The following is a 27,458-nucleotide window of genomic DNA, read 5'->3' on the forward strand; positions in this document are numbered from 1 at the left end:
GTTGTACTAGAAGAAATTTAATACCTTTTCCAATTTAGCATGAGACTATGTCAGACAAAACAGAGGAAAGATATTTCATAGATTATCTTTTAATATATCAGGTAACTGAGGAATTGACTGAGTGTGGTACAGTGAATTTTATGACTTTATAATGATGAGGGTGGAGATATTGGTTATAATAACATTAATAGCATGAGTATAAATTGGTATTGGCAAAGGTAAAATTACTTGACATAGACCATTTCCAAAATTTCATCCATGAATTCATAAGCTCATTTAACAAATATTTATGAAATACCTATAATGTATAGGACTCTGAGCTAGTCACTATGGGAAATAAAAAGATGAATAACACATGGTCTTGTTCTTAAAGAGTTTATACTCTAATGGGAAAAATAAGACATCTAAACATACAGTATGAATTCCTAATCCTGATATTTAAGACCTTTTGCAGTTCTACACATCTGTTTCCAATTTACCCTTCTACACTTTTTTCTTATTACTCATATCATATTAAATTCAGGGAAAAAAAACAACAGTAATAGCAGAAACAAAAAGAAAATCTCAACAAAATCTGAACTCTCTAAATCTCCTTCTAGTCTTGTCTTACTCTGTTTTGGTGCCTTTGATCATACCCTTTCCTATTCCTTGAATGGACTCTTCCATTACTCTCTTGAAATCCTTCTATTCCATCAAAATCCTAGTCCATGTGCCACTCTCTTGACAAAGGTCTCTTTGAAACTTATCTCCTGCACCCCTGCTGAGAGTGATTTTTTCTTTAAATTTCATCACATTTTGCTTTGACCTCTTTTATATACCTGTCATTCATTGCCTTGTATCATATTTCTTTGTATATCTATTCTGACCCCCTTCTTCACTTTACTCCTCTCACCCATAGATTGATTCTAAAACCTTGAACATGTTCATGCTATATTTCTATCATTTAGAGCATATTAGATTCTTATTGTTTCTAGAATTACTGTTGTAGAATTTGAAGGTCTTACTACATGATAAGTGCATGAAGGATCTTAAAGTATCTTAAAAATTCAAAGAAATACAAAATTAAAAAATCAAGTTAAAAATCTTCCTTTATTTCAATTCTCCATAAACATAAGTTCATACATTGAAAGATAAAACATTCTCTGAATTTCTGCTGTCCATTAGGAAATATAACATTAAGGAAAGTTATTTTACCCCTTTGAAGAGGAAGGAGATGTGAGAAATAACGGTTTTATTTTGAAGTGCCTTGGCCTGCTCATTTGAAACATATTTCACCAGGGCAGAAAGGAGAGTGAACTACTTAACAATGATTTCAAAGCCCTCAAACAAACAAACAAAAAATTGTATTCATTATGTGGTTCTCTGAAACCAATAAGGCATGTAAAAATGAAGGATATAAGGCAAAGGAAGGTCCTTTCAGTGCCCTAGGCACTAGGTATAGAAGAGGAATGATAAATAAGTTTGCTATTTCTTAGCTAGAAGAGAGTTGGAGTATGTGTTTTTCTGCACTTAATTTTATTTATAAGGATGTAAACTGAAAATAAATTAAGCACAATCTGTTGCTGCAAAAAGTTCAGTGAAGAGATTCATTTGTTCTCTTTCTGAAGGGACTTAGATCCTTCTAGAAGTAACACATCCCTGGATAATTCTTATTTTCTGAATATTCCTTGATCTGGACTCCAAAGCTGAAAATTCTAGAAAATCTTTGAGATCTAAGCACACTCTGAAGAGAATTATTTGGAAAAATTGAGAGAAAATTGTGATGTTTGCCAGAAAAAAAAAAAAGCTTAGTCTTATTCATAGTCTGAGAAGTTAATTTCTTCTAGATTGTCATTAGAAGTGAAGTGAAAGTCACATTTGACATAATATCCTCTATCAAATTGTCAGGATGATGAAAATTAACATTTGATTCAGTTGAATTTAATAAACAGGCATTTATTATTCTCTTGTGAATGCAAATGGTTGTGGTAGACCCAACAAAACACTAAAAAGCAGCAGTCCTTGACTTCAAGGAGCTTACATAGGGTGAGGAGAGATTACTAATTCTACTTTAAGTAAATGTGAAATATAAACAACATAGCTGGGTTGGGAGGAAACTAGAAGGAATACCTATAAAGGTCACAAAAAGAAACTAGAAATTGAGATGAACCTCGAAATTAATGATTCCAAGAGGTGGCAGCAAGATGGGAGAATATTTCAAATCTGGGGGGTAGTGGATACAAGATCAAGGAGATATTAAGGAGAATATCATTTAAGGGTAACAGAAAATATTCCAGTTTGGCTGGAATGTAGAGTGTTGGAGATCGGGTTATGAAACCCATAGTCAAAATAGAAAATAATGGAAATAGATTGTAGTTCATTTGTCTAGGGCTTTAAACAGCTGAAAGTTTCATATCCTATGCTAAAACCAATAGGAAAGGTTTTTTTGAGCAGTATAGTGACATGGCCAAAATAGCATTTTAGAGAAATTATTTATCAGGTGAATGGAAGAAGAAAAATGTGGAAGCAAAAGAATAAACTAGGTAAATGAAGTAGGAGACCAACAGAGTTGTGGAAAAGGCATGAACTAAAGGTATAAATTTGGGTGATGGTGTATAGGTGTAAGTATGGAGAATTGATATACTAATAGGTTTGGGGAGAGTGAATTCTAAGATGACTCTCCTTTTTAAGCTGAAGGACTTGGCAGAGTGATTCTGGAAGAGTGATGCTGTCCTTGGCAGAAAAAGAGAAGTTACAATGTGGTGAACTGGTGTGGGAAAAAGAACATGAAAACTATTTGGGAAATAGATGTTTTTCATATCTATTCATTTTATGGGTGAAAACTATATGTCTAATAAACACTGAAGTCAATTTGTTCAAACTGTGGAGAAGCAATAGTCAATTCATAGTGTGAATAAACCGACGAAATTGGCAAATTCTACAATTGAGGCTTGTTTTTGTTTTGTTGATTGTTTAGACAAAGTTACAAAAAGGTTTTTAATGTAGATTTAACTTAAAAATATATGTTAGATTATTTTTTCCATAGTCAATTGTTGAATGTATAGCAACACATTGCTGGAATAATTAAGTATTAACTACTTTATTTGGATAACTCACAAAATAAAAGAAAATAATAAAATTCATTAATTTTCCCCCATGTGAATTCACCACTTCCTCACTTGACTTTGTTTTTGTTTTCTGCCAATGACAGAATCTTTCTTCGGATGAGTTGAGTGATCTTTGATTTCATTTTTTCAAAATCAAATAATTTGCCATTTATGGTTGCACTTATCATCCAGAAGAAAATAGGACTCTGAGGAAATGTAACAGGAAACTTGAGAAGTGGTTAATGAAAATGAAGGAAAGAGTATGAGAAAGTAACAAATGATGGAGTTGTGGTGGAGGTTTAATAGAGGAAAAAAATTTTACTTGCTTCACATTTTTTGCTAAGGGTCAAATTAGAAATAAGGCCAATAATCAATCATATATACTAGAAAGTGTTTTTGTGTCATAAGTAAGGAATTGTTTTTTTTATTTTTATTTTTTCTTTTTAAACTATGATTTATACAGAGATAATCACCAAGGTACTGTGGTGTAATGGAATGACAATGAACTAGAAGAAAGAAATTTGGGTCCTTTTCCCAGTCTTCTACTATTTAACTATGCTACATTGGGCAAGATATTTCCCTCTCCAGGTCACAATTTTTTATATCTCCAAAGTGATGTAAGCTAGAACTGATGATGCTTTTGTCCATTCCTAATGATGTTCTTTCTTCTAACATATTTAAATATGAATGTCATTAATAGACTAAAGGTTAATGAAGGTAAATGAGAAAAATGATTAGTAATTTTCTGAATAAGTCATCTTTTCATTTCCATTCATAAGGATAATCATTTGTTAGTTTAAGTGAATCTCACTAGATACTAGATTTTAAGAGCTAATACTTCCCTTAAACATTATCTAGCTTAATTTTATCATTTTAGATGAATGAATTTGAAATTCTGTTGCTATATTTAAAATATTTACTGAACCTGTATTATTATTTTAAAAGACTGAGTGTGAAATCAATTTTAATTTAAGACTATTGTCATTCCCAAATGCTATCAATGACTGAAAACAGGATGTCTGTGTTCAAACACACAGATGATTACCATGAAGTTATCACAATTAATTAGCATCTAACTTATAGAAAAGCATTTTATTTAATCTTTAGATAATTGCCACGTTCTGACTTTTGCTATAATGATTTGTGTACCTGTCTTTTCTCCTCTCCTGAACCTCCTTGAAGGTACAAATATCCTAATATGTCTGTGTCCTCGGAGTGTCTACATAGGATCTTATAAAATAAGGAGTCAATTGCAATGAATCCCAATCACTATCCTAGGTCAAGGTTTTTTCCCACAGCAACATGCTATTTATATCGTCCTATCTACCTGATTGGATTTAATGTATAACACACAAAAAATGTTGACAATAAACTTCTAAAAATAAAGACAGCATTAGTATATTTGTGGAGTTGATCAACATTTCATGTTGAAGGAGTATTCACAACCAGAATGTAGGAAACCCGAGTTAAAGGTGTGGAACTTTCAGATACTTAGGATATTACTTGATCTAAATCAGTATATCTCAACAAGCCTCACTTTCTATATGTTAGATTTTAATCTCAATTACTTGAAATTAGTCACTACATGCCCCTTTAAGAGAGCACTTTATTTGCCTGTGGATGTACAGAATCTATCATCTATTTTCAAATAATTTGAATCACAGTTGGAAAGAAATAAAAAGGAATTGTAGTGGACTAGGAATCTTTACCATGTGATCAAAATATTCTGTCAAATTTATCTTTGATATCAGATTAGGCAAAGAAGAAAGAATGAATGAGATTAGACACATAAATAGGGATTCACCCCAGATCTGTTATTTCACTGTTTTTAAGAATCACCTAGGGGCAGCTAGGTGGTGCAGTCCATAAGGCACCGCCCTGGAGTCAGGAGTAACTGGGTTCAAATCCTGTCTCAGACACTTAATAATTACCTAGCTCTGTGGCCTTGGGCCAGCCACTTAACCCCATTTGCATTGCAAAAAAAAAACTAAAATAAAAAAGAATCACCTGAGTTATTATAACATTTAGAGATATAGTTACTTGCATAGTATATTTTCAGAGATGAAAGTTGAATCTCAATTTGAAGTCAGCTTTTATTCAACATATCATGATACCTCCATTAAAGACAGTATAATTAAAGAATTCTTTTTTGAAAGATTTTATTTTGTGTTTCTTCCTTCTCTTCACCCACTCCCCACAGAAGACAGTATATTAGGCTTTACATTGTTTCCATGGTATGCATTGATCTAGGTTGAATGTGAAGAGAGAGAAATCATATCATTAAGGAAGAAAACTAATGTATAAGAGATAGTAAAATTACATAATAAGATAATTGTTTTCCCCTTTAAAGTGAAGGTAATAGTGAATATAGATGGCATTCTCCATTGCAGATAGCCCCAGATACTCTCTGATTAATGTTAAGTTTTGCTGGGCAGTTGATTCTTGGTTGCATTCCAAGCTTTTTTGAATTCTGGAATATTATATTCCAAGCCCTATGAGCTCTTAATGTAGTTGCTGCTAAATTCTGTGTGATCCTGACTGGATTTTGTCCTTCTGGCTGCTTGTAATACTTTCTCTTTGTCTTGGGAGTTCTGGAACTTGTCTATAATATTCCTGGGGTTGTATGCTTTTGGATCTCTTTCTGAAGGAGATGGGTGGATTCTCTCAATTTCTATTTTGCCCTCTGCTTCTAGGATATCTGGGCAATTTTCCTGAAGGAATTCTTTAAAAATAAGGTCAAGGGACGGCTAGGTGGCGCAGTGGATAGAGCACTGGCCTTGAAGTCAGGAGTAGAGTTCAAATCTGGCCTCAGACATCTAATAATTACCTAGATGTGTGGCCTTGGGCAAGCCACTTAACCACATTGCCTTAAAACATAAAAAAAAAATAAAAATAAGGTCAAGACTCTTTTCCTGATCATGACTTTGAGGTATCCTAATAATTTGTAAATTATCTTTCCTGAATCTGTTTTCCAGATCAGTTGTATTTTCTTTTATTTTTTTTGAGAAAAATTTTATTTATTTTGAGTATTACAATTTCCCCCCATTCTTGCTTCCCTCCACCCCCCAGAAGACATTCTGTTTGTCTTTACATTGTTTTCATGTTATACATTGATCTCAGTTGAAAGTGATGACAGAGAAATCATATCATTAAGGAAGAAAAATAAAATATGAGACAGTAAAATTACATAATGAAAAAACAGTTCTTTGTTTTTCTAATTTGAAAGTAATGGTCTTTGGTTTTTGTTTAAATTCCAAAATTATTGTTTTGGACACAGCTGGTGTTCTCCAAATCAGATAGTTCAAAATTGTCCCTGGTTGTTGTACTGAAGGGATGAACAAGTGCATCAGGATTGATCATTACTCCCATGCTGCTCTTAGGGTATACAAAGTTTTTTTCTGGTTCTGCTCATCTTGCTCAGCATCAGTTCATGCATATCTCTCCAGGCTTCCCTAAATTCCTATCCCTGCTGGTTTCTAATAGAACAATAATTTTCCATGGCACACATATACCGCAGTTTGTTAAGCCATTCCCCAGTTGAAGGACATTTACTTAATTTCTAATTCTTTGCCCCCACAAACAGGACTTCTATAAATATTTTTGTGCAAGTGATGATTTTACCCTTTTTCATAATCTCTTCAGGGTAAAGATCCAGTAGTGGTATTGCTGGATCAAAGGGTTATGCACATTTTTGTTTCCCTTTGGGCATAATTGCTAGATTTCCCACATCCCTTCCAACATTGATCATTGCCCTTTCTGGTAATATAGGCCAGTCTGAGAGATGTGAGGTGGTATCTCAAAGATGCTTTAATTTGTGTTTCTCTAATATGTTATGATTTGGAACAATTTTTCATATGACTAAGAATTACTTTGATTTCCTCAGTTGTAAGTTGCCTTTGCATATCCTTTGACAATTTGTCAATTGGGGAATGGCTGGGTTTTTTTGAAAATTTGAAAATTTGAAAATTTCTCTGTATATTTTAGAAATGAGTCCTTTGTCAGAAATAGCAGTTGCAAATTTTTTCCCAATTTACTATATTTCTTTTGATGTTGGTTATAATGGTTTTATCTGTGCAAAATCATTTTAATTTAATGTAATCAAAATTATCTAGCTTATTTTAATGATGTTCTCCATCTCTTCCCTGACCATAAATGGCTTTCCTTTCCATAGATCTGAAAGGTAAACTACTCCTTGATCTTCTAGTTTGCTTATAATAGTGTTATGTCTAATTCCTGTATCCTTTTGTATCTTATCTTGGTATAGGGTGTGAGATGTTGGTCTTATCTAAGTTTCTTCCATGCTAACTTCCAATTTATCCCAGGTTTTATTGAACAGAGAGAGTTTTTATCCCAATAGCTGGATTGTTTGGGTTTATCAAACACCAGGTTACTATAATCATTTCCTGCTATTGCACCAAGTCTATCCCACTGGTCCATCACTCTATTTCTTAAACAAAACCAGAAAGGTTTGATGACTGATGCTTTATAACATAATTTTAGATTTCATAAGGCTAAGCCACCTTCTTTTGCACTTTTTTTCATTGAATCCCTGGAAATTCTTGAATTTTAATTTCTCCATATAAATTTACTCACAACTTTTTCTAACTCATTAAAATAATTTTTTGTAATTTTGATTGGTACAGCACTAAACAAGTAGTTTAGTTTTGGTAGAATTGTCATTTTTATTATATTAGCTCTACCTATCCATGAACAGTTGAGGCTTGCCCAGTTATGTAAATCTGATTTTATTTGTGTGAGAAGTGTTTTGTAATTGTTTTCAAAAAGTTTTTGAGTCTGCCTTGGCAGGTAGACTCCCAGGTATTTTATTTTCTCTAAGGTTACTTTGAATGGGATTTCTCTTTGTAGGGCTTCCTCCTGTTTCTTTCTGTTCATTTATAGAAATGTTGAGGATTTATGAAGTTTTTCTAATATCCTGCTACCTTGCTAAAGTTCTTAATTATTTCTCATAGTTTTTTAAATAATTTTTGTGATTTTCTAGGTATACTATCATGTCATCTGCACATTTTCTTCTAATTTTTCATTCTTTTGGTGTCAAACTATCATGTCTTGATTTCTCTTAAATTCATCAGTTTCCTTTAGCTCCTTTCTACATCTCAGGTGTTTATTTTCCTCAGAGAACTTTCTTATCTCATTTTCCATCTGGCCAATTCTGATTTTTTAAGGCATTCTTCTCATCAATAACTTTTTGAACTGTTTTTTTTTTTCTATCTGACCTAAGGTGGTGTTTAGCATGTTATTTTCTGCAGCATATTTTTGGATCTCCTTTACTAAGTTGTTGACTTCATTTTCATATTTCCCTATTATTTTTCAATCTCCCTTATTTGATTTTCAAAATCTTTTTTTGAGCTCTGTCATAGCTTGAGTCCAACTTCCATTTTTCTTGCAGTCCTTTGATGCAGAACCTTGTACTCCGTCATTTTCAGATTGAGTTTTTTGATCTTCCTTGGATTCATAGGCAACATATTTGTCAATAATCCACTTCATTTTTTTTTCTGCTTCCTCATTTCCCCAAACTGTGCCTGGTTTTGGGGTGCCTCTTGAGCCTTTGAGTTTTGTTGAGTTACCCCCACAAGGAACTCAGTGTGTGAGGCTCTGACTGCTCTCCTGGTCTGTGAATGACCACAAGTGCACCCTTTTGCCATAGGAAGGAGTGGGGGAGGTCCCTGTTCTATGGGGAAATCAGGATCTGAATGTGGTCATAGCCCCAGAGTCAGACCTTGGAAGTCTCCTTCTACTCCCTTACCTTTGGTGGGCTGAACACTCAGGGCACAGCTACCTATAGGCTCTTGCTTGCTGGCTCCTTGGAACTGTGGGCATGCTTCCTATTCCTGGATCTGGGTTGCCAGCAGCTCTGACTGCCCTGGCTGCACTGATTGCCACATCTGTGACTGCACTCGCCCTGAGTTTTGTGCTCAATCTGGCAGAGGTCTCTCTGCTGATCTTCCAAGTTGTGTTTGGTTCTCCCTGTGGTGCAGGTTAGGAAACTGCTTCTGCTGCTGGGAGCCATGGCTCCCAGGCACCCTGGGGTTGTTCCTGGGAGGATGAAATTTCTTCACTCTGGTGGACCTTCCCCTCTAACCCCATGGAACAGAGTTTTTCCCCTATTTTCCCGGTTACCTTAAGCTGGAGAATTGCCTCACTGGATCTTTCTGTGGGTTCTGTCACTCGAAAATTTAGTTAGTCAAAATTTTAAGATTTTTGAAATATTTTGGAGAGAGAGCCCCTAGGACAGTCTGTTCTCTTGCTGTCATCTTGGTTCTGCCCCCTTAATTAAAGATAACTCTGATATTAAATAAGTTCATTATAATAAACACTGCATTTTACCAGTGTTTTAAGGTTTGCCAAATATTCTGCTTACATCTTTGATCTTTGCTGTAATATTGTAAAATATTGTTGCCCTTATTTGAGAGATGAAGAAACTAAGTTTCAGGAAAATGAAGTCATTTATCTATGACCATTATGGATAGGAAATAGGCTCATAGAAAATCTTTGAAGTCCTTTTATTGATCCAGTATCAAAAAGACTTTCTCTAGTATAATGATGAAGACTAATTCATTCAACTACAAAATTTTGTCAACATCTAGTGCTTCCTCAGGTCATATTTTTCTAAGGAAAAAAATGGGGAGAAGTAGAGTCAAGATCGTGGAGTAAAGGTAGAGAATTATCTTATTTCTTCCCCATATTTCACCATATATCTTTAAATAATGACTCAATTAATTCTAGAGTTTAAGAACCTACAAAAAGTTGTATTGAAAAGATTTTCCAGCCTAAGGCAGCTTAGAGGGTTGGCAGGAAATGTTTGTTTTATCAAGGTGAGAGAATAGTGCAATCTAGCACAGAGTCTATCAGTGCAGATATGGCCACAGCAAAGCAGTAACAGGCTTCAGAAGGGCAACTGAATCAGTGGCAGCAGTACCAATTTTCAGACCTCCCAGCTTCCAGGTGATAAATGGGTCAAAAGGACACATAGGTCCTTTTGTTTACAACAGGGATAGGACTCTGTTGCATTGCCTATATACTTGTTTTTTTGTTTTTTTGTTTTTTTTTAGAACTGCAAAGACTTTTATTGGGATTACCAGATGCCAAAACACAGTTCTGGATCCTATCAATTGTTTGCTAAATCAGGTTGCTTTGGCCTTTTTGGCAGCCTCCTTCTCAGCCAGCATCCTGTGTTTCTGCTTTACAAGACATTTCCGAGCAGTTAAATTGGCTCCAAATTCATGATATCGATCCTGGAAAGCTTTTGCAACTTCATAGAACTGTTTAAGCTCTTTCATACAGTTCTGTTGGTAGTTTTCTGCTCTCTGCTGACAGGTCTTCATTCTTTCCTAGATAATATTAACAATTTCTTAATCAACTTTGTAGTCTCTTCTCCACTGCATTTCTGCTTCAAATACGCACAAAATATCCCCTTCCTTGCATTCAGTTATGTCTGGTACTCTGTGGTATTGCCGATGATAGTAATAGATCTTATTTTTTGCCTGCTGCTGCTCTATAAATTCTTGGAAGCGGGTGACGGGCAGGTCGACGAGGAAGTTGAAGGCGTCCGTCAGGATGGTGACCGGGTTGGGCAGCGCCGTGATGGGGTAGGGCGCCAGCATGCAGCGCAGCGCCTCGGGGTACACATCTTTGTTCCAGTCTTTGGACATCGCGGCTGCATCTCCCCACTCCCCCCCCCCCCCCCCTCCACTCTCCCTCAGCTGGACCCGCGCGCAGCCTGGACGCTCCGGAGCGAAGGAGTATATACTTGTTTTTGAGTCACAGTCCTGCATCTTAGTTGCAGTAGGAAGCTTGTAGTCATAGGAAAGAAAGGACACTGGTCCCAGTTCCATCTTCACAAGTCACTGAATAATGCACATCTCTCCCTATATAATACCATTTTGAAAGAGAAAAAAATCTTGCAGATTGCTAGAATTTCCTATGAAAAAACTGCACAAAAAAGCCTGAAGTTTGGGACAGTACCCCCTCTACTTGGGAAGCAGAGTCCCACTTTAGCATAGGCTTATAAATCCAAAAGTGGGTTAGAAAATGAGCAAAAAAGAGAAAGTTCAGATGGTGAGAAGGAAGATCAAAAACACTCAGATGGCAGAAAAGACAAAATTTCTACATCTTAGGTCTTTTTTTTTTCTTTTAGCTTTTTGAAAGGCAAACAGGGTTAAGTGGCTTGCTCAAGGCCACACAGCTAGGTAAATATTAAGTGTCTGAGAAGTATTTGAACCCAGGTACTCCTGACTCCAGGGTCTGTGCTTTATTCACTATGCCACCTAGCCGCCCTTCACTTAGGTTTTAAAGAAAAATGTGAATCTGTCTTCTTAAATAACATCATTAAAACTGAAAAGGTCACTTCCAGCCAAGATTGCAGAGAGAAAACAAACACTGTGATAGTGCTCTCTCTCTCTCTCTCTCTCTCTCTCTCTCTCTCTCTCTCTCTCTCCCCCCTCAGAAATAACACAAGAGAAATCTGTTATTAGAAATTTGATCAACAAAACCCAGAAAGAGAAGCTAGGAGATCACCTACCAAGAAAGTCTGTCTCAGGGGACCATGGGTGAACCAGTAGAAGAGAGCAGGGAAGAAGAGAGCAGAAGATCAGTGCTGTGGTCAGCAATTGGAGGAAGCCAGAGGGTCAGTCTCAGGCCTGGAGAATTCAGTGAGTAGCAGTTGTGAGATCCAGCTTTAGCTGCAGAGTCTTTGGCCAGGGAGAGAAGAGCTACAGGAGGATGAGTTCCAGCACAGAATCTCAGAGCACCTGGAGAACAACCAGCTGGGCCAGGGACCTGAGCTCCATACTTTCAGTGGAGCCCTTTTCACATAACAAACAATAAACAATGCCCCCAACCCCTCAGGACAACAGAGTTCACTCAACAGAAAAATATTGACTCCTTCCACCAGGGTTGAGCCCAGTTTTCAAGGTCAACTCAGACCCTGCTTCTGAGGAGAGCATTCCAGAGAAAGCAACCAGGACACCCCACTGGCTGGCCCTTGGAATTACTGAGCCAAGTGAACAAAGCCTCTAGGATCCTCAAAAGAAAACCTCTGAGAGCCAGCTTGCCACCCTCCCAACACAAGATGAATAAAGGCCAGAGAAAAGGGGGCCCATGGAGAAATACTTAGAAGAGACAGATGCTAAGCTAGAGAAATCTAGCACTGCTGAGTAGAATATGAATTGGTCTCCAGTCCAGGAAGACTTCCTTGAAGAAATCAGGAAGGAGTTTAAAAACCAATTTGAAAAATTGAGAAAAGAAACTCAAAAGAAACTAACATGTTGCAAGAGAAAATAAATATCTTGCAACAAGAAAACCAATCTTTGGGAAAAAAAATTGGCCAAATACAAAATGAGATTAACTCTCAGATCTTTAATTGGGCAAATACATAAAGAAAATGATTCTCTCAAATCCTCAATTAGGCAAATGCAAAAAGGAAATGATTTTCTCAAAACTACATTTGGGCAAATAGAAAAGTCCCTCAAAAATAGAATGGAATAATTGGAAAAGGAGATGCAAAAAATAAAGGAAGAAAAATCTTCTCTGAGAAAAAGAATGGAATTGTCGGAAACTAATGACTTCATGAGACAACAAGATTGTGTTAAACAAAACTAAAAGACAAAAAAATAGAAAAAAATGTAAAATACCTCATTAGCAAAACCATTGACCTTGAAAATCAATCAAGAAGGGAGAATCTGAGAATTATTGGCCTTCTTGAGGACACTGAAGAGAAAAAAAAAAGCCTGGACTTAATATTACAGGATTTAGTGATGGAAAATTGCCCTGATATCATGGAACCAGAAGTCAAAATAGTTATTGAATGTATACATCAATACCCCTCCAGAAACAGATCCTAAAATGAAAACACCAAGGAATGTTGTTGCCAAATTCTAGGACTATCAGATAAAAGAGAAAATCCTACAGGCAGCCAGAAAGAAAAAAAATTTAAATACCAAGAAGCCACAGTAAGCATCATACAGGACCTGGATGCAGCAACATTAATGGATTGAAGGGCTGGGAATGAGATATTCTGAAGAGCAAGGGAGCTTGGAATGTAGCCAAGTATCCACTACCCAGCAAAGCTTCACCTTCTCTTCCAGGGAAAAATATGGACATTTAATGAAAAGGGAGACTTCCAAGATTTTATAATGAAAAGTTTGGAGCTAAATAGAAAAATAGGACATCAAATAAGATGCTCAAGAGACAGATAAAAAGGTTAAAAAAATATTATACAATGAGATGAAACTTGCTATATTCCCACTTGGGAGAAAGAGTCTCATAACTCTTGAGAATTGTAACTCTATTAGAGTGAATATATATAGCCAGAAGTGATAGACACTCATACATTTTCTGTGACTCAGATAGAATGATTTAAAAATAATACCTCCTTAAGAGGGGGACAGTAAGGAGAAGGCACCTTGGAGGGACACTGATTGGGGTAAATCTCATTACATGAAGAGGTACAAAAGACCTATTGTAATTGAGAGGCAGAAGGGATGAGGTGTAAAGCACCTAAATCTTCATCTCATCAGATATGGCTTAAAATTAACTTAGACACACTGAATCTAGTTAAGAAAGTTATCTTGGGTGGCGCCAAGATGGCAACAAGAAAGGATCTAGTCTTAGGAGCTCTCTGATAAAACTCATCAGCTAAGGACTCTAACTAAACTTTCTAGAGACAGAACCCACAAAGGGACCCAGGGAGGCAGTTCTCCTACTCAAGGTAACCTAGAAAAGAGCAGAAAGGCTCTGCTACCCTGGGGTCAGAGAGGCGGCCTGCCAGAGGGGTGACCCGCCAGATCCAAAGAACTTCAGCCTCCCGGAGGCAGCCCCAGGGAGCTGGGAGCTGCGGCTCACAGCAGCAGGGGGTCTCCAAAACTGCACCCCAGGAGCACTGGGCACAAAGTGGGGTAACAGCGGTGGACCTCTGCCAGCAGAAGCACATGAAGCCCAGCCCTCGGGGCACACAGGGAGCAGCTTGGTCTTTCTGCAGCCCAGAGCCGGAAACAGAAGCAGGCAGAGCAGGTAGGCAAGAGCCCCCAGGGCATGAGCTCATTGAGCTGAGGGAGGGGAGTGAAGAGAAACTGCAAGCTCGGTCCTCTGTCTCTGGAACAGGACTCTGGGGCTCTGACCACATTCAGATCCTGATCACAGTCTAGGCCCCCCACTAGAACAGCAGCCCCCCCCCCCACCTCAGCCCCGTGGCAGAGGGAGGTGCTTATGGTCATTCACTGAGCAGGAGGGAGGACAGAGCCTCACACACTGAGACCCTTGTGGGAGTGTCCCAAAAGCTCAGGAAGAACCCCCAAACCAGGCCCAGGCTGGGAAAATGAACAAACAGAGAAATGAAAAGAAGACTATTGAGAAATATTTTGCAAATGTGCACAAGAAGGATCAAAATACTCAGTCTGAAGATGAGGAAGCACAAGGTCCTGCATCTAAAGACCCCAAGAAAAAACAGAAATTGGGCTCAGGCTATGACAGAGCTCAAAAAAGACTTAGAAAATCAAATGAGGGAGTTGGAAGAAAAACTGGGAAAAGAAAGGAGAGAGATGCAGGAAAAACATGAAAATGAAGTCAGCAGCTTAGTCAAGGAAATCCAAAAAAATATGCTGAAGAAAATAGCATGCTAAAAACCAGCTTAGGTCAAATGGATAAAACAGTTCAAAAAGTTATTGAGGAGAAGAATGCTTTAAAAATCAAAATTGGCCAGATAGAAAAAGAGATAAGAAAACTCTCTGAGGAGAACAAATCCTTCAGACAAAGAATAGAATTCAGGGATATTGATGAATTTACCAGAAATCAGGAATCAATACTCCAAAACAAAAAAAAATGCAAAATTAGAAGAACATGTGAAACATCTCATTGAAAAATCAACTTATATGGAAAACAGACTTAGGAAAGATAATTTAAAAATTATTGGAGTACCTGAAAGTCATGATCAGGAAAAGAGCCTTGACATCATTTTCAAAGAATTACTACAGGAAAATTGCCCTGATATTCTAGAAGCAGAGGGCAAAATAGAAATGGAAAGAATCCACCAATCCCCCTGAGAAAGAGATCCCAAAAAAACCAACCCCTAGGAATATTATAGCCAAGTTCCAGAACTCCGAAGTCAAAGAGAAAATATTACAAGCAGCCAGAAGGACACAGTTCAAATATCGTGGAGCTGCAGTCAGGATCACACAGGACTTTGCAGCAACTACATTGGAAGCTCATAGGGCTTTGAAAACAATATACCAGAAGTCAAAAGAGCGTAGAATGCAGCCAAGAATGAACTACACAGCAAGGCTGAATGTCCTCTCCCAGGGAAAAAGATGGACTTTCAATGAACCAGGGGAATTTCAAATGTTCCTTTTGGAATGGCCAGAGCTGAACAGAAGGTTTGATCTTCAGATACAGGACTCAGGTGAAGCATGGAGATTGGAGGAGAGGGGGAAAATATGAGGGACTTAATGGGGATGAACTGCATGCATTCCTGCATAGAAAAACGACACTGATAATACTCATATGAACCTTCTCAGTTAATAGAGCAGGTAGAGAGAGCTTTTATAGTTGAAGCACAGGAGAAAGCTGAATTCAAAGATAAAATATGGTGTAAAAATAGAGTCAATAGAAAAAAAGGGAAATGGAATGAGAGAAAGAAAAAGGAGAGGGGGCATAGTCCAAGATATTTCACATGAGATTTTTTTATTACAATGAGCTATTGCAATGATATGGAAGGGGGGAGGCAAGGGGGAATTAGGGAACCTTTGCTCTCATCAGAGATGGCTAGGACAGGAAACAGCATATATACTCAATGGGGTATAGACATCTGGAGTAAGAAGGAGGGGGGAGCAGGGGGAAAGGGTGGGGATGTGAATAAAGGAGGAGAGGATGGACCATGGGGGGAGAGTGGTCAGATATAACACCTTTTCTTTTTTCTTGCAAGGGGCTGGAATTGGAAGGCCTGCCCAGGACCATAGGGCCAGGTGTATTCTGGGCCTAAGGGGTGGTATGGGGGCTCAGGGCCTCTTGGCCCCAGGACCACGGATCTATCTGCTGAGCCAGTCAATGACCCTATAGCAGATTCAGAGTGAAAGGAGAGAGAAAATACAGTACATGGTAATGGAGAAATAAGAAAGTAGGGAGTTGCGATCAGCAATGGCAATGGTGGAAAAATATGGAAGTAACTTTTGTGATGGACTTATCATAAAGAATGAGATCTACCCATGACAGAGGTGTTGGTGTTGGAACAAAGACTCAAGCACATTTTTTGTTATTATTATTATTTGGGGGAGGGTGCAGGGCAAGTGGGGTTGGATTGCCTGCCTGGGGCCACATAGCAAGGTGATCTTTGGGTGTCTGGGGCCGGATTTGGACCCACGTGCTCCTGGCTCAAGGGCCAATGCTCTGTCTGCCACCCAGTCACCCCTACTATTATTATTATTTTATTTTATTTTGGGTCTTTTTTTTTTCTTTTTTTTTTGGTTTTTGCAGGGCAGTGGGGATTGGGTGGTTTGCATGTCACACAGCTGGGTGATTGTTGGGTTTACAAGGCTCGATATGGGCTCTGGTGCTCATGGCTCCAAGGCTGGTGCTTCGTCCATTATGCCACCTGGCCATAGCTACAATTATTACTATTATTTTTTTTATTTTAATTTTTTCCTCTCCCCTTTACTTTTTTCACCCAAGCGAGTCTATCTATATTCATGGGGGCAGAGGGGTATTTTGTTTACTTGTAAACAAGAATATTTTATTAATGTAAAAAAACATTTGTACAAAATGAGAATAAAAAATAAATTAAAAAAGAAAGTTATCTTACCTTTCAAGCATTAAAAAAGGAGAAAATGAGAGGGGGAGAAAAAGGAGAAATAGCAGAATGAAGGAAAGAAGAGGAAAAGGTAAAGGGTAAAAAAAAAGGGAGGGTTTCAATTTAAGAGGACAAACACACTGAAGGTGACAGTATTCAGAAACAAAACACTTGGGGAAATGGATAAGGGGAAAAAAGGGGAAAAGTACAAACTGAAGCAACATAGCATGGAGGGCAATAAAGAGTTATTAATTATAACTTTGAATGTGAACGGGATGAACTCTCCCTTAAAATGTAAACTGATAGCAGAGTGATTAAAAAGAGAATCCTACACTTCACTCCTTACAAAAAACTCATTTGAAGCAGAGAAAAATATAGAGTAAAGGTAAAAGGTTGGAGTAAACTATTTTACTTCAGCTGAAGTGAAAAAAACAGGGACATCAATCCTTATCCCAGTCAAAGCAGCTGCAAAAATAGATAGTGTTAAAAGAGATATGGGAGGAAATTATATCATCCTAAAAGGTGCCATAGTCAATATACCAGAACCTATGAGATATATTTAAGGAAGCTGTCAGGGGATATATTATGTCTTTAAATGCTTACAAGAATAAATTAAAGAAAGAGGAAATCAATGAACTAAATATACAACTAAAAAAATTGGAGAAAGAACATGTTAAAACACCCAATTAAAGAACTAATTAGAAATTCTAAAAATAAAGTAGTAATTAATAAAATTGATAGCAAGAAAAATATTGAACTAATTAATAAAACCAAGAGTTGGTTTTATGAAAAAAACAATAAAATTGATTGACCTCTGATCAATCTGATTTAAAAAAGAAAGAAGAAAACAATTGCTAGTATCATAATAAATAACCCCTCATAAATCCTCAACATTTCTATATATGACTAACAAGATACAGCAGAAAGAGCCAGAAAGAGAAATCCCATTTAAAGTAACCTTAGACAAAATAAAATTCCTGGAATTCTACCTGCCAAGGCAGACTTGAGAACTTTGTGAAAACAGTTACAAAAATCTCCTCACACAAATAAAATCAGATTTAAATGCCTGGGCACACATCATGTGTTCATGGATATGTCAAGCTAATATAATAAAAATGACAATTATACCAAAACTAAACTATTTGTTTAGTTCCCTAACAAAAATTTTCCAAAAAATTACTTTAATGAGTTAGTTAAAGATGTAAGTAAATTTATATGGAGAAATAAAAAGTCAAGAATTTCCAGGGATTCAATGAAAAAAAGGGCAAAAGAAGGGAACTTCACTTTACCAGATCTAAAATTATATTATAAAGCATCAGTCCTCAAAACTGCCTACTATTGACTAAGTAATAGAGTCATGGGGCAGCTAAGTGGTGCAGTGGATAGAGCACCGGCCCTGAGTTTAAATCTGGCCTCAGATACTTAATAATTACCTAGCTGTTTAGCCTTGGGCAAGCCACTTAACCCCATTTGCTTTACAAAAAAAAAGAAATAGAGTCATGCATCAGTGGAATCAACTATTTGCAATAGCAGGAAATGTTTATAGTAATCTGCTGTTTGATAAACCCAAAGAGTCCAGCTACTGGGATAAAAAACTCTCTTCGAGAAAAGCTATTGAATAAATTAGAAGTTAGTATGGAAGAAGCTTAGTTTAGAACAATACCTCACATCCTATACCAAGATAAGATACAAATGCATACCGGATTTACACATAAAAAACAATATTGTACTTCCGGCCAAGATGGCGGAGAGAAGACAGGCACAGTTCTAAAGTCTCCTGATCTCTTCGCCATCTATCACATGAAACAAACCTCTTAAAAGAATTCCGAACCAGGAAACCCAGAAAGAAAAGCCAAGAGAGGAAAATCTACCTCAGGATTTGTCTCCCACAGCAGCCTTGGCTGAGTACCGGCAGGTGAGTCTGGGCTCCGAGAGAAGACCAGCCCGGGATCAGCCAGATTAACAGCTGAATTGGGACCAGGAGTCTGAGGGCCCGGGAGCCGGACCTGCTGGATCAGTGGTAGGGCTGTACGAAGGGGGCCTGCATCTGCGGGGAAGCAGTGCTGCTAATGTTGGTGCTGTCCCCCTGGAGCTTGGGGAAGGGGCTGTGGGGAGAGGTCTGGTGCAGGAGAGCTGTGGACACCATCCCTGGGCTCCTCAGGTCTCAGAAACTCTAAATCCATGCCTCCATTGCACAGAGGCCTCCTCCCAAACAAATGCAAACTACTTCTGCCTCAGGCCCAGGTGTATGAGCAGAAGAACTAGCCCAGCTGAGGAATGACCTCAGGCCAAGGTAAAGCCCACCATTGATTGAAGGCAAAAGAATTCAATAGCTCCAAATCCTCCCTTCTGGCAAAGGGTGAAGGCCTCCCAACCAAGGTCACAGACACTCCAGAGAGGGCAACCAGCACCTCCTACTGGCCAGCCAGAGAAACTGCACTCAGTAAAGCATTCAGCGATCCCAAGCCAAGGTGAACCAACCCCCCACCCCCACTAAAGGTCTTAGCATAATGAGGAAGTGTCAGCAGAAAGATGGATCCATAGAAAAATTCCTGGAAGGGAAAGACCCCAACTCAGAGAGACCTGGAACCTCTGAGGAGAATACAATCTGTTCTCCAGCACAGAAAGACTTCCTTGAAGAAATAAGGAAGGAGCTTAAAAATTTGGGAGAGACAATCAATACCTTGCAACAAGAAAACAAAACCTTAGAAAGTGCACTTGGACAAACACAAAAGGAGAATAAATCACTCAGATCATCAATTGGACAATTACAAAATGAGAATAAATCTCTCAGATCCTCAAATGAGCAAATGCAAAAAGAAATTAACTCTCTCAAAACCTCAACTGGTCAAATGGAAAGCTCTTTCAAAAGTAGAATTGACCAATTGGAAAAGGAGTTGCAAAAGGTTAATGAAGAAAACTCCTCCCCCCAAAAAGAATGGAGTCTACAGAAACTAATGGCTCCATGAGACAGCAAGAGTCAGTTAAACAAAATCAAAAAATAGAAAAACTAGAAGCAAATGTGAAATATCTCATCTACAAAACCACTGACCTTGAGAATAGATCAAGGAGGGGCAACCTGAAAATTATAGGACTTCCTGAAAACATTGAAGACAAAAAAATGCCTGGACTTAATATTGCAGGATCTAGTGATGGAAAACTGCCCTGATATCATGGAATCAGAGGGCAAAGTAGGTATTGAAAGAGTACATCGATCCCCACCAGAAGAAGATCCTAAAATGAAAACACCAAGGAATGTTGTGGCCAAACTCCAGAATTATCAGATAAAAGAGAATATCCTGCAAGCAGCCAGAAAGAAACAATTTAAACATCAAGGAGCCACATTAAGGATCACACAGGACCTGGCTGCATCAACTTTAAGGGATCCAAGGGCCTGGAATGAGATAGTTCGAAGAGCAAGGGAGTTTGGAATGCAGCCAACAATCTACTTTCCTGCAAAGCTGAGCCTTCTCTTCCAGGGAAAAAGATGGACATTTAACGAAATGGAAGAATTCCAAAAATTTCTGATGAAAAGACCAGAGCTAAACAGAATATTTGGATATCAAACAGGAGGTTCAAGAGACACATGAAAAGGTAAAAAAAAATAAAATAAAATAAGGGGCAGTAAAAGGAAAAAAATGCAATCCAGTAAGTTGAAACTGGCTATATTCCAGCATGGGGGAAAAAAAGATTTTCATAAATCTTGAGAATTGTCACTATAATAGAGAGAATACACTGAGCCAGATTATGCACATCCATGAACTATTCATGAAACTGCTATCTAATGGGATGTAACTGGCTTTAACCGCACTTGGGAGAAAGACTCTAATAAGTGTTTGGAATTTTGACTCTATCCAATAGAATATGCTGAACTAGAAGGGACAGACACTCAGAATTTTCTGTGACCTAGATAGAATGATCTAAAAAAATACACTACCTCCCTAAAAAGGGGGACAGGAAAGAGACAGGAGGAGGGAGGGGACTGAATGGGACAAATCTCATTACACTAAGAGGTACAAAAAAACCTATGGTAATAGAGGGGAAGAAGGGAGTAGAGGAGAAACACCTGAATCTTCTTCTCATCAGACTTGTCTTAAAGTCAACCTACACATACTCAGTTAACTTATAAAACATCTAACCTTTCAAGTATTAAAAAGGGAAAAGGGGAGGGGGATGGAGAAAGGGAAGGGGAGTGGAGGAAATAAGGTGAAATAGCAAAAGGAAAGGAAGGGAAAAGGGAAAAAGGGAAAGGGGATAGAAAGGGGAGGGTTTGATATAGGAGGGCAAACATAATGAAGGGGCTGGTATTCAAAAAGAAAATACTGGGGAATATGGATAAAGGGGGGGAAAGGGGGAAAACACAAACAGAGGGAAGATAGCACTGAGGGCAATAAAGAATTAGTAATCATAACCTTGAATGTGAATGGGATGAACTCTCCCTTAAAACATAAGCAAATCGCAGAGTGGACTAAAAACCAGAATCCTACAATATGCTGCTTATAAGAAACTCATTTGGAGCAGAGAGATACATATAGACTAAAGGTAAAAGGTTGGAGCAAAATATATTTTGTTTCAGCTGAAGTAAAAAGAGCAGGGCTAGCAATCCCTATCTCAGACAAAGCAGCAGCAAAAAATAGATAGCGTTAAAAGAGATAAGTAAGGAAACTTTATCTTCCTAAAAGGTACCATAGACAATAAAGTCATTTCAATATTGAATGTATATGCACCCAGTGGGACAGCACCCAAATTCTTAGAGGAGAAGCTGAAAAATTTACAGGAAGACATAGACAGTAAAACTCTACTAGTAGAAGACCTCAACCTCCCGCTATCAGATCTAGATAAATCAAATCATAGAACAAACAAGAAAGAAATTAGGGAGGTAAATAGATTGTTAGAAAAATTAGATATTGTAGACTTATGGAGGAAACTGAATGGGGATAGAAAGGAATATACCTTTTTCTCTGCAGTACATGGAACTTATACAAAAATTGATCATGTACTAGGACATAAAAACCTAATGATCAACTGCAGAAAGGCAGAAATAGTGAATACATCTTTCTCAGATCACAATGCAATAAAAGGCATATGCAACACTGGGCCAAGGAGATATAGACCCAGAGCAAATTGGAAAGTGAATAACCTCATTTTAAAAAATGAGTGGGACAAAAAACAAATTTTAGAAAGAATTAATCATTTTATCCTAGATAATGATAATAATGAAACAATATACCAAAACCTATGGGATTCATTCAAAGCAACTCTCAGGGGATATATTATAGCTCTAGATGCTTATATGAATAAATTAGAGAAAGAGGAAATCAATGAACTAAACATGCAACTAAAAACATTGGAGAAAGAACAAATCAAAAATCCCCAATCAAATACCAAATTAGAAATTTTAAAAATTAAAGGAGAAATTAATAAAATCGAAAGCAAACTATTGAATTAATAAATAAAAGCGAAAGTTGGTATTATGAAAAAACCAATAAAATTGATAAAGCTCTGGTCAATTTGATTAAAAAAAGGAAGAAGAAAACCAAATTGCTAGTTTTATAAATGAAAAAGGTTAACCCACCACCAATGAGGAGGAAATTAAAATAATAATTTGAAATTATTTTTCCCAATTCTATGCCAATAAATTTGATAATCTAAGTGAAATGAAAGAATATTTACAAAAATATAAGTTGCCCAGGTTAAATGAAGAAGAGATTAAATACCTAAACTACCCTATCTCAGAGAAAGAAATTCAACAAGCCATTATTTAACTCACTAAAAAAAACTCTCCAGGGCCTGATGGATTCACAAGTGAATTCTACCAAACATTTAAGGAACAATTGGTTCCAATCCTATATAAACTCTTTGGAAAAATAGGGAAAGATGGAACTCTGCCTAACTCTTTCTATGAAACCAATATGGTACTGTTACCTAAACCAGGAAGAGTTAAGACAGAGAAAAAAAAATTATAGACCTATTTTCCTGATGAATATAGATGCAAAATTCCTAAATAAAATCTTAGCAAAATGACTACAACAAGTCATCACTAGGATAATACATTATGATCAAGTAGGATTTATTCCAGGAATGCAGGGTTATTTCAATATTAGGAAAACTGTTAGTATACTCAATTATTTCAATAACAAACCTATCAGAAATCATATGATAATATCAATAGATGCTGAAAAAGCTTTTGACAAAATACAGCATCCATTCCTATTAAAAATACTAGAGAGTGTAGTAATAAATGGATTGTTCCTTAAAATAATTAGCAGTATCTTTCTGAAACTATCAACAAGCGTTATATTCAATGGGGAGAGGCTAGAGGCATTCCCAATAAGATCAGGGGTCAAACAAGCTTGCCCATTATCACCACTACTATTCAATATTGTATTAGAAATGTTAGCATCAGCAATTAGAGAAGAAAAAGAAATTGAAAGAATTAGAATTGGGAAGGAAGAGACAATACTCTCACTGTTCCCAGATGACATGATGGTCTACCTAGAGAATCCCAAGAAATCATCCAAAAAACTACTGGAAACAATTAGCAATTTTAGCAAAGTTGCAGGTTATAAAATAAACCCCCATAAATCGTCAACTTTTCTATATATGTCTAGCAAGAAACAGCAGGAAGAGCTAGAAAGAGAAATCCCATTCAATGTAACCTCAAACAATATAAAATATTTGGGATTGTATTTGCCAATACAGATGTAGAAGCTTTTTGAAAAGAATTATAAAACACTTCTCACAGAAATTAAATCAGATTTAAATAACTGGGCAAATATCAACTGCTCATGGATAGGTAATATAATAAAAATGACAATTCTACCAAAACTAAACTATCTGTTTAATGCCCTACCAATAAAAATTCCAAAAAATTACTTTAATGAGTTAGAAAAAATTGCAAGTAAATTCATATGGAGAAATAAATAGTCAAGAATTGCCAGGAGCTTAATGAAAAAAAAATGCAAACAAAGGTGGCTTAGCACTACCCAATCTAAAATTATATTATAAAACATCAGTCATCAAAACTGTTCGGTATTGGCTAAGAAATAGAGTGGTGGACCAATGGAATAGACTAGGTGTTAAAAGCAGGAGAGCAGTATAGTAATCTGCTGTTTGATAAACCTAAAGAGTCCGGCCACTGGGATAAAAACTCGCTCTTTCATAAAAACTGCTGGGATAATTGGAAGTTAATATGGAAGAAAGTTAGATTAGACCAACACCTCACACCTTTTACCAAGATAAGATCCAAATGGTTACAGGACATAGACATAAAAAACAATACTATAAGCAAATTAGAAGTTCAAGGACTAGTCTACCTGTCAGATCTATGGAAAGGGGAACAGTTTATGACTAAGGAAGAGTTGGAGAACATCACTAAAAACCAAATAGATGATTTCGATTACATTACATTAAAAAGCTTTTGCACAGATAAAACCAATGTAATCAAGATCAAAAGAAAAGTAGTAAATTGAGAAACAATCTTTACAATTAATGATTCTGACAAAGGACTCATTTCTAAAATATAGAGAACTGAGTCATATTTTTGAAACAAAAAGCCATTCCCCAATTGACAAATGGTCAAAGGATATGCAAAGGCAAATTACAGATGAGGAGATCAAAGCAATCCATAGCCATATGAAAAAATGCTCTAAATAATTAATTATTAGAGAAATGCAAATTAAAGCTTCGTTCAGGTACCACCTTACACCTCTCAGATTGGCCAGTATGACCAGGAAGAATAATGATCATTGTTGGAAGGGATGTGGGAAATCTGGGACACTATTACACTGTTGTTGGAGCTGTGAACTCATCCAACCCTTCTGGAGAGCTATTTGGAACTATGCCCAAAGGACAACAAAAATGTGCATACCATTTGACCCTGCAATACCAATACTGGGTCTATACCCTGAAGAGATGAGGGAAAAGGGTAAAAACATTACTTGTACAAAAATATTTATAGCAGCCCTGTTTGTGATGGCAAAGAATTGGAAATCCTGTAAATGTCCTTCAATTGGGGAATGTCTTAGCAAACTGTGCTATATGTATGTCATGGAACACTCTTGTTCTATTAGAAACCAGGAGAGATGGGATTTCAGGGAAACCTGGAGGGATTTGCATGTACTGATGCTGAGTGAGATGAGCAGAACCAGAAAAAACACTGTACACCCTAACAGCAACATGGGAGTGATGTTCAACCCTGAAGGACTTGCTCATTCCATCAGTGCAACAATTGGGAACAATTTCGGGCTGTCTGCAAAGGAGAGTACAATCTGTATCCAGATAAGGAGCTGTGGAGTTTGAACAAAGTACAAGGACTATTCCCTTTAATTTGGAAAAAAAACAGATATCTTATTGTCTGATCTGGTTACTTCTGAGAATTCTGTTCTCTTTAAGGATATGATTTCTCTCCCATCACACCCAATTTGGATCAAGGTACAACATGGAAACAATGTAAAGATGGCTATCTGTGGGGTGGGGGTGGGGGGAGGGAAGCAAGATTGGGCAAAAATTGTAAAACTCAAATAATATCTTTAATAAAAAAACAATATTCTAAGCAAACTAGAAGATCAAGAAGTAGTTTACCTGTCATATCTAAGGAAGGGGAAACAGTTTATGACCAAGGAAGAGATGGATAACATCATTCAAAGCAAACTACATAATTTTGACTGTATTAAATTAAAAAGATTTTGCACAGACAAAACAACTGTAACCAAGATCAAAAGAAATGTAGTAAACTGGGAAACAGTTTTTGCAACTAGTATTTCTGAGAAAGGATGCATTTCTAGAATGTACAGAGAACTGAGTCAAATTTTCAAAAAAAAAAAAAAACAATCCATTTACCAATTTACAGGTGATTCAAAGGATATGTAAAAGCAATTTACAGTTAATGAAATCCTATCAATCCATAATCATATGAAAATTGCTCCACATCATTACTTATTAGAGAAATGCAAATTAAAGCATCTCTGAGATACCACCTCACACCTCTCAGACTGGCCAATATGACCAGAAAGGAAAATGATCAATGTTGGAAGGGGTAAGGGAAATCTGGGTCACTAATGCAGTGACGGTGGAGCTGTGAATTCACCCAAATTTCTGTAGAGAAATTTGGAATTATGCCCAAAGGGCAACAAAATTGTCCATTCCCTTTGACCCAGCAAAACCACTATTGGTTCTATACCCAGAAGAGATGATAAAAAAATGTTAAAAACACCAGTTGTACAGAAATATTTATAGTAGCCCTGTTTGATGTGGCAAAAAATTGGAAATTAAGTGAATGTCCTTCAATTGGGGAATAGCTTAAGAAACTGTGGTATATGTATGCCATGGAAAATTATTGTTCTATTAGAAACCAGAAGGGTTCGGAATTCAGGGAAGCCTGGAGAGATTTGCATGAACTGATGCTGAGTGAGTTGAGCAGAGCCTGAAAAAACATTGTATACTGTAACAGCAGTGGGGGTAATGACCAATGCTGATGGACTTGTTCATCCCTTCAGTGCAATAACCAGGGACAATTTTGAACTATCTGATTTGGAGAATATTATCTGTATCCAAAAAAGAATTATGGACTTTGAACAATTACCAAAGACTATTTCCATCAAATTAGAGAAAAAAAAACATTAGAGTATAATGAAATTTTACTATCTCATACTTTATATTTCTTCCTTAAGGATATGATTTCTCTGTCATCATATTCAACTAATATCATTGTATACCATGGAACCAATGTAAGGACTAACAGAATGCCTTCTGTGGGGGGTGTGGGGGGGAAGCAAGAATGGGTGAGAAATTGTAAAACTGAAAACAAATAAAATCTTTCTTTTAAAAAAACACTGATTAGGTCAATTGTTAAAATAGGAACAAAAATCCAAAAAAAGAGAAGAACATCTTAACATGAAATGCAAAAAGGGAAAGGAGGTTCAAAAGCTCCCAGAAGAATAATTCCTTAAAAGTTAGATTTTTGCATGTGGAAGCTAATGATTTTGTGAGACATCATGTTACTAATAAAAGCAAAAGAATTAAAAAATAGAAATTTGAATCATCTCATTGAAAAAAAAAACTTCAGGGCAGCTAAGTGGTGCAGTGGGTAAAGCACCAGCCCTACAGTCGGGAGTACCTGGGTTCAAATCTGGTCTCAGACACTAAATAATTGCCTAGCTGTGTGGCCTTGGGCAAGCCAATTAACCCCATTTGCCTTTTAAAAACCTAAAAAAAAACCAAAACAAAGCAAAAAAAAGCTTCTTTGGAAAATTAGACCCAGGACTGATAATGTATGCTTATTTCACTACTTGAAAGACATGATCAAAAAGAGTGCCTATAAATTTTCAAGGAAACTTCCCTATTTGATAAACATGAAATAGATGACCACTCCAAAAGTATTATAGCCAAATTCCAGACCTCCAAAATGAAGGAGAAAAATACTTTAAGCAATCAAATAGATACAATTTAAATACTGTGGAGCCATAGTCAAGATAACACAAGATTTAGCAGCTTCTTCATTAAAGGATCAAAGTGCTTGGAATATAATATTTCAGAAGGCAAAACAGCTAGAATTACAAACAATAATCACTTATCCA

At 36.9% G+C, this 27,458-nt stretch overlaps 1 pseudogene; it reads right to left on the reverse strand.

Annotated features, from left to right (window-relative positions):
• Positions 1-10,228: 10,228 nt before the first annotated feature.
• On the reverse strand, positions 10,229-10,756 carry LOC141499067 (NADH dehydrogenase [ubiquinone] 1 beta subcomplex subunit 10 pseudogene; annotated as a pseudogene).
• Between the last annotated feature and the right edge of the window lie 16,702 nt (positions 10,757-27,458).

The sequence above is a fragment of the Macrotis lagotis genome, chromosome X (assembly GCF_037893015.1).
Source record: "Macrotis lagotis isolate mMagLag1 chromosome X, bilby.v1.9.chrom.fasta, whole genome shotgun sequence".
Classification (NCBI taxonomy): domain Eukaryota; kingdom Metazoa; phylum Chordata; class Mammalia; order Peramelemorphia; family Peramelidae; genus Macrotis; species Macrotis lagotis.